Source organism: Phocoena sinus, chromosome 2, assembly GCF_008692025.1.
Source record: "Phocoena sinus isolate mPhoSin1 chromosome 2, mPhoSin1.pri, whole genome shotgun sequence".
Classification (NCBI taxonomy): domain Eukaryota; kingdom Metazoa; phylum Chordata; class Mammalia; order Artiodactyla; family Phocoenidae; genus Phocoena; species Phocoena sinus.
In genome coordinates, this window is record NC_045764.1 from 141,071,325 (window position 1) to 141,077,409 (window position 6,085).

Here is a 6,085-nt window from a genome sequence, read left to right on the forward strand (position 1 = left end):
ATAGCCAAATGTAACGGTCCTACATCTTAAAATGCTTTATCTGTTATCAAAGTGGTATTTATAATAATAGCACTAATATTTAAGAGACTACAAAATCCTTGTTTACTTACTAGATTGCAATAACTGGGTTAGCTCAAACTAAGTAAGCTAGAACAGCTTAATACTAGTATCTTTGTTAACTGAATTCAAAGTTAGCTTGATACCCAACATCTTTGATTTTATTTTTAAAAATCTATTATAATAGTTAGACTGGACTCTCAGATCTATGGTAGCCAGAATGATGTCCTACAATACACAGCTTTTCATTCTTGCAGGCTATAAGAATCTTTAACAAAAGAAGAAACAAAAGGAGTAAGACATCTGTTTCTTTGGAAAACAAAGTCTTAGATATTTTCTTTGTGGTTCTCACCACTGTGACTTTATTAATTATTGTTAAGACATGGAGACAGGAAAGTTGGCCCAGGAATGTGCTCAGCCTTTTTGAGATACTTACTCATGGCTATAAATACAAAAGTAAAAGGAGAAATACCCAAGTGCTACATAATAAGACTTTATACAAGGATTTTAACTTTTTAATGTACTTTCACATGATTGTGGTGGTGTAACATTTTATAACCAAGAGAATGTTTGCAGAAATCATTTTACCCCAGAATAGAGGCTCTAACTGCTGACTGCATTGTAAAACCTTCCATGTAGAGTTGTACTGTTGCCTGAGTCTTACTCCAGATGAACCCAAACAGAACTGCTGAGGGTAAGGCACAGATCCTTTTTTAAGCTCCTCAGGTGATTCTAATATAATGCCTCAATGAAGAACCACTGCATTAAAAGAACAACGGATAAAGGAAACCCTAGAGACTATTTCACAAACTAAAGTTACAGAGAAAAAGACGCAATTTCACAAGAAGTGCTCAAAATGTGGGATTTACACCAGTTACATTAAATGAACAAAAATCAACTACTGTAATTCTAATTTTAACTTTAAACTAAAATATTAGCCAGATTAAGAAACAAAAATATTCCCAAACTAGTAGGATGGGTATTGGGGGCGGACGAGGAACACATTTTCAAACTTTTTAAAAAGTACTTAAGAAAAAGAGGTGTATTTAACTCTCTCATACACTATTACACCTATTTTCATAATATCTGAAAATGACATGGAAATTCCAAATCTGAAAATTGTGTGAGGTAAAACCTGCAGTAATTCTAGGCATTTGCTTATGAAAATCACTGAGAGTATAAGAGAAGAGGGTAAGAAGCAGACGTGGTAAATGACACAGGAAGAGCAGTCATGCTCTAGAAACCTTTAACGGAACAGGGAAACGTTAGTTTGGGGCCTCCTGCCTATTGGCAGACACAGCCAGCCTACTACATCTCTACCCCCATCTAACCAACATGTGGGATGCTTGATAAAGCCGCAACACCAGGCAAACAAGAATGCTAACACCAGTGAGGGCAAATTTCTACTGGACTTTAAAAATATCAGAACCCCGTAAAGGAAAGGAAAAGATTCTTCTTAGTCTGCTAAAAAAATAAAGTCTGCATTTCTGAAAGAAGAATAAGCTACTCACAGGACAGGAGAAAGCTGGAAAACAACAATGCTAGTACACACCTAAAATACAGTATAAACAAGAATGATTATAACTTCTGAATATAGGTGGACCACTACTTCCTTTGCCATGGAATGTTCCACAAACACGTTATCCACGTGGGCTAATGAAACCCTTTGCTTAAAGTGCCTAGGGTTGGGCTTCCCTGATGGCGCAGTGGTTGAGCGTCCGCCTGCCGATGCAGGGGACACGGGTTCGTGCCCCAGTCCGGGAAGATCCCACATGCCGCAAAGCGGCTGGGCCCGTGAGCCATGGCCGCTGGGCCTGCGCGTCCGGAGCCTGTGCTCCGCAACGGGAGAGGCCACAACAGTGAGAGGCCCGCACCGCAAAAAAAGATAAAATAAAATACGGCATTGTTTCTCATCATCAAAAAAAAAATTAAAAAAAAAAAAAAAAAAAGTGCCTAGGGTTTTTTAGGGGGAACAAAAAGTCATTGTATGACTGATTTGTAACCAGGGAAGAAATGAATTAGAAAATTTTCAAAATTAACTAACAACACTATAAACACTTTTTCTCCAGGAAAGGTTAAAAAAAGAGAAAGAAAGAAAAAAAATTCCTACTAGCAAAGGGAAAGTAGAAGTGTTAATAAATTCAACCAATAATCCTGAAACTGATGTTTGTTACTCTCTTTACTCTTCCTCCACTTTCCCTAAGCAAGTTCAAGTAGCAATATCTCTTCTATCCTAGAGGAAATACTGTTTAGTTACTATCGATAGCTATTATTATACAGAATAAATAGTATGTGCAAGGCCTTGTGCTAAATGCTCTATGCACATTATCTCTTTTAACCCTCACCATGACTATATGTATTATTTTTATTTCCATTTTACAGATGAGGAAAAAACCTAGGCTTAGGACACACAACTAGCAAATAGCATAAAGTGGGGATCAAAAGTTACGTCTGGGGCTTCCCTGGTGGCGCAGTGGTTGAAAGTCCGCCTGCCGATGCAGGGGACACAGGTTCGTGCCCCGGTCCGGGAAGATCCCACATGCTGCGGAGCAGCTGGGCCCGTGAGCCATGGCCGCTGAGCCTGGCATCCAGGGCCTGTTCTCCGCAACGGGAGAGGCCACAACAGTGAGAGGCCCGCGTACCGCAAAAAAAAAAAAAAAAAAAAAAAAAAAAGTTACGTCTGGGGCTTCCCTGGTGGCGCAGTGGTTGGGAGTCTGCCTGCCGATGCAGGGGACACGGGTTCGTGCCCCGGTCTGGGGGGATCCCACGTGCCGCGGAGCGGCTGGGCCCGTGAGCCGTGGCCGCTGAGCCTGCGCGTCCGGAGCCTGTCCTCCGCGACGGGAGAGGCCACAACAGTGAGAGGCCCGCGTAACGCATTAAAAAAAAAAAAAAAAAAAAAGTTACGTCTGACTCCACAGCCTGTGCTGGTAACTATAAACTGGAACAGTATTTTTCTTAGCATTCTTCTCTGAAAAGACTGAATTTCACATGCAATTTGGAATAAATAAGCAGAAAGGGGTCACAGGAAGTGGTGCAGAAATACTTTATAATTTATCAAGATAAGGGCACCTGTGCTGCTTTTTAAGACAAGGGGGAAAAAAACCCTCAACGCTTTTCTGGCCCTGTTATTACTAAAATGGAGAAGTTTTTCTTTAACAAGATGGTCAAGCACCATCTATGGACCATAGTAAATAAATCACTTCGGTTCAGTGGTGGGGAGGGCATTATGCAACACTTCCCAGCACAGCCCTGGCCAGGGTAATTTATGGCCAAGGCACTCAGGCCCCTCCTCCCCAGCTAGACAGCCTGGCTCCTTCGCATTCCCCTCAGGAGATAGGGTGGAAGCACACAGCTCCACTTTCTAAGGCATAGAGGGCAGCTGAAAGTCCTGCTCAGCCTCTCTGGGCAACCACAGGCGCCAATAAATCAGCCACAGGCGATTCTCTCATCCCCTTCCTGGCTAGAAGTGGTAGCAAGATCTAATGCAAAAGAGCACTGACCAGACTTGGGAGATAAAGTGATTTAGGCTTGAACTCTACTGCAAATGACTGCATCATCAAAGCCAGGTAAATCTCTGAGACTCCTTCCTCACTTGTAAGATGGAGACAATACTACCTCCTTTTTGCTAAGTATTCAAAATTCATCTATGAAAGCAGCTAGCCACTGCAGGTACTCAATAAACAGTGACCACACCTGAGCAGAATCCCTCTACTACCTCCAAGACATTCAGAGCAGGGCTGGGCAAAAAGGTGTAGCAAGTCATGTGAGGTCCCCTCCTCTTTTCTTGCTGACCATCCCTGTGATGCTCCACTGCTTCCTAATAACCTCCCAGCCATCAGAACTCATCTATTCTGCTTCCTATCCCATCGGTGTTTTGTTCTCTATTAAGGAGCTGATGTCTGATAATGGATTAATAATTTACACTTAATTAAAGCACATGCAGATTGCTAAAGAGGTCTTTGATGCCTTTACCCAAGGAAGCAACCAATGCTGTAAATCTTGGTTATTCTTGCAGAGAATAGGGCTGAATTTGGGGGCGGGGGGGGGGACGACGACGACAAGCTTTGAGCCCGAAGTACATTAATAGGCAGCTTATTCCACCTAGAAATAGTCAACCGCATTCCTTAGGATACCAGAGCCATCACACTAGCCAAGTCTGATTTCTCAATAACCGGAATCAAGTCAAGCATAATCACCTCTGGCAGATAGTCTCTACGGTGCGTGGGTTAAACTGGCACCGCACTCCGGCTGTGGCGAGGAGCGTAACGACCAAGGCATCTAGAGCCTTGGGGTCCAGTTAGTGAAGAGGTATGGGACTTCGATCAAGCTACACCGTCTTTCGGCCTAGTGTCCTCATCTGTAAAATGAGAGGGATGAACTGCATTTTCTGTAAGGCCCCTTTCAGCTTTAAATTTTGTGATTACAGGGCTTCCCTGGTGGCGCAGTGGTTGAGAGTCCGCCTGCCGATGCAGGGGACGCGGGTTTGTGCCCCGAACCGGGAGGATCCCACATCCCACATGCCGCAGAGCGGCTGGGCCCGTGAGCCATGGCCGCTGTGCCTGCGCGTCCAGAGCCTGTGCTCCGCACGGGAAGGGCCACAACAATGAGAGGCCCGCGTACCACAAAAAAAAAAAATTTGTGATTACGAAGTGTACTTTACACACTTCACAACATCCTTTGAGAATCAACAGCTTTGCCAAAAAGATTTTAGTCTCGAGAATGCATGCCATTGGGGCGTTAATTTATGAAACATGTTAGCTGCTGTCAATTTCCAGGTACAGCTTAGAGCAGCTTGACAACAACTTGCTTGCTTTCTCCAAATAATGAGTGCTAGAGAAGGCAGTGATAGATGGAGCAAGCTTTAAAAAGAAAAACTGACTTTGCTTAGAGTGAGATTAATATAATCTGAAAAAAGAAAACAATTATGGGGATGGTGGGGACTTCCTGCCCTAGAGACGGGGTAATCACAAACGGGGTTGGGGAAGGGAGGACAGTGGCTGCAGCGTCCCGCAGGTGGCACCTGGAGACCCGCCCATTGGCGAGAGGGGTCGGGGGTGAGGCTGCATGGGGAATGCCTCAGGCCCGTCGGGGCTTCCCGCGCCGGTCGCACCCGGACTGGCAGCCGGAAGGACTCAGTGCCTTTAATGCGCCCTCGCGCCCTCTCCGGGCCTGCGTCAGGCCCCGGCAGCCGCCTGGTGCGGGCAGCGAAGGGCAGCTCTGGACCTCCTCGGCCCAGTTCTCACTCGCGGTTGCCATTTTCCTCCACTGCCCTGACTGACATCTCATACAGACCAAAAGCACCCCCCTCCCCAGCTACTTGCATCTGTCCCGCGACCGACGCAGCTGCAGGCCGCCGCCCCATGCGACTCGCGACGGGAGGGACTGAGCCCGGGGCAGCCCACAGGGGCCGGGCCTCATCACTTACCCAGAGGCCGCCGCGGCGGGCGGCCGCCTGACTCCTCCGTGCGGGAGGGGCGGCTCACGCGCCGCGTACGTCACGCGGCGGCGGCGGCGGCGGCGGCGGCGGCGGCGGCGGCGGCGGCGGCGGCGGCGGCGGCGGCGGCGGCGGCGGCGGCGGCGCCGGCTCACGCACCCCGCGGCCCGCTCTCGCGCGGCTTCCCGCGCCAGCCGTCCAGGGATGGGCCCACGTGACCGCACGCCTCGTAGCTGGCGCACCAGAGGGGCGGGGAGGGGGGGGGGCCGGTGTGCGTGCGTGCGTGCGTAGGTGCGCGCTCGCGCGCCCGCCCGCCCGCTCGAGTGGCCGGGAGGGGGGTCGGTCCGCGCTCCGGGTGGCTTCGCCACGGTCGCTAGTCGCGACTCTGTAGGCGGAAGCGTGGAGACGAGCCTGAGCGTCAGGCTCCCCACACACAACCGCGTGACCCGGGGACTTTCCCCAGGGTGTGCAAAAGCACAAGCACCCCCTCAGTTAGGAGATGGGGGCGGGGAAGGATGCTCCCGCGTGTTCGCGGAAAGAGGGGTGAGGGCGCGGGGCCAGGGAAGCTGAGCCACGGGAGCCTGGGAGGGGAGG

At 48.8% G+C, this 6,085-nt stretch overlaps 1 protein-coding gene across 7 annotated transcripts in view; it reads right to left on the minus strand.

The window, feature by feature from the left end:
- Window positions 1-5,700, minus strand: part of ZBTB25 (zinc finger and BTB domain containing 25) — a 33,267-nt gene extending 27,567 nt beyond the window's left edge. For 3 of the 7 annotated variants that reach the window (XM_032624429.1, XM_032624430.1, XM_032624428.1), the window contains exon 1: window positions 4,254-4,588. The gene's annotated coding sequence lies outside the window, so the exon portion shown is untranslated. Of the gene's footprint in view, window positions 1-4,253; window positions 4,589-5,378; window positions 5,439-5,482; window positions 5,572-5,637 lie in introns of those variants that run through there. The other 4 variants (XM_032624431.1, XM_032624426.1, XM_032624427.1 and 1 more) reach the window with 4 other exon arrangements.
- Between the last annotated feature and the right edge of the window lie 385 nt (window positions 5,701-6,085).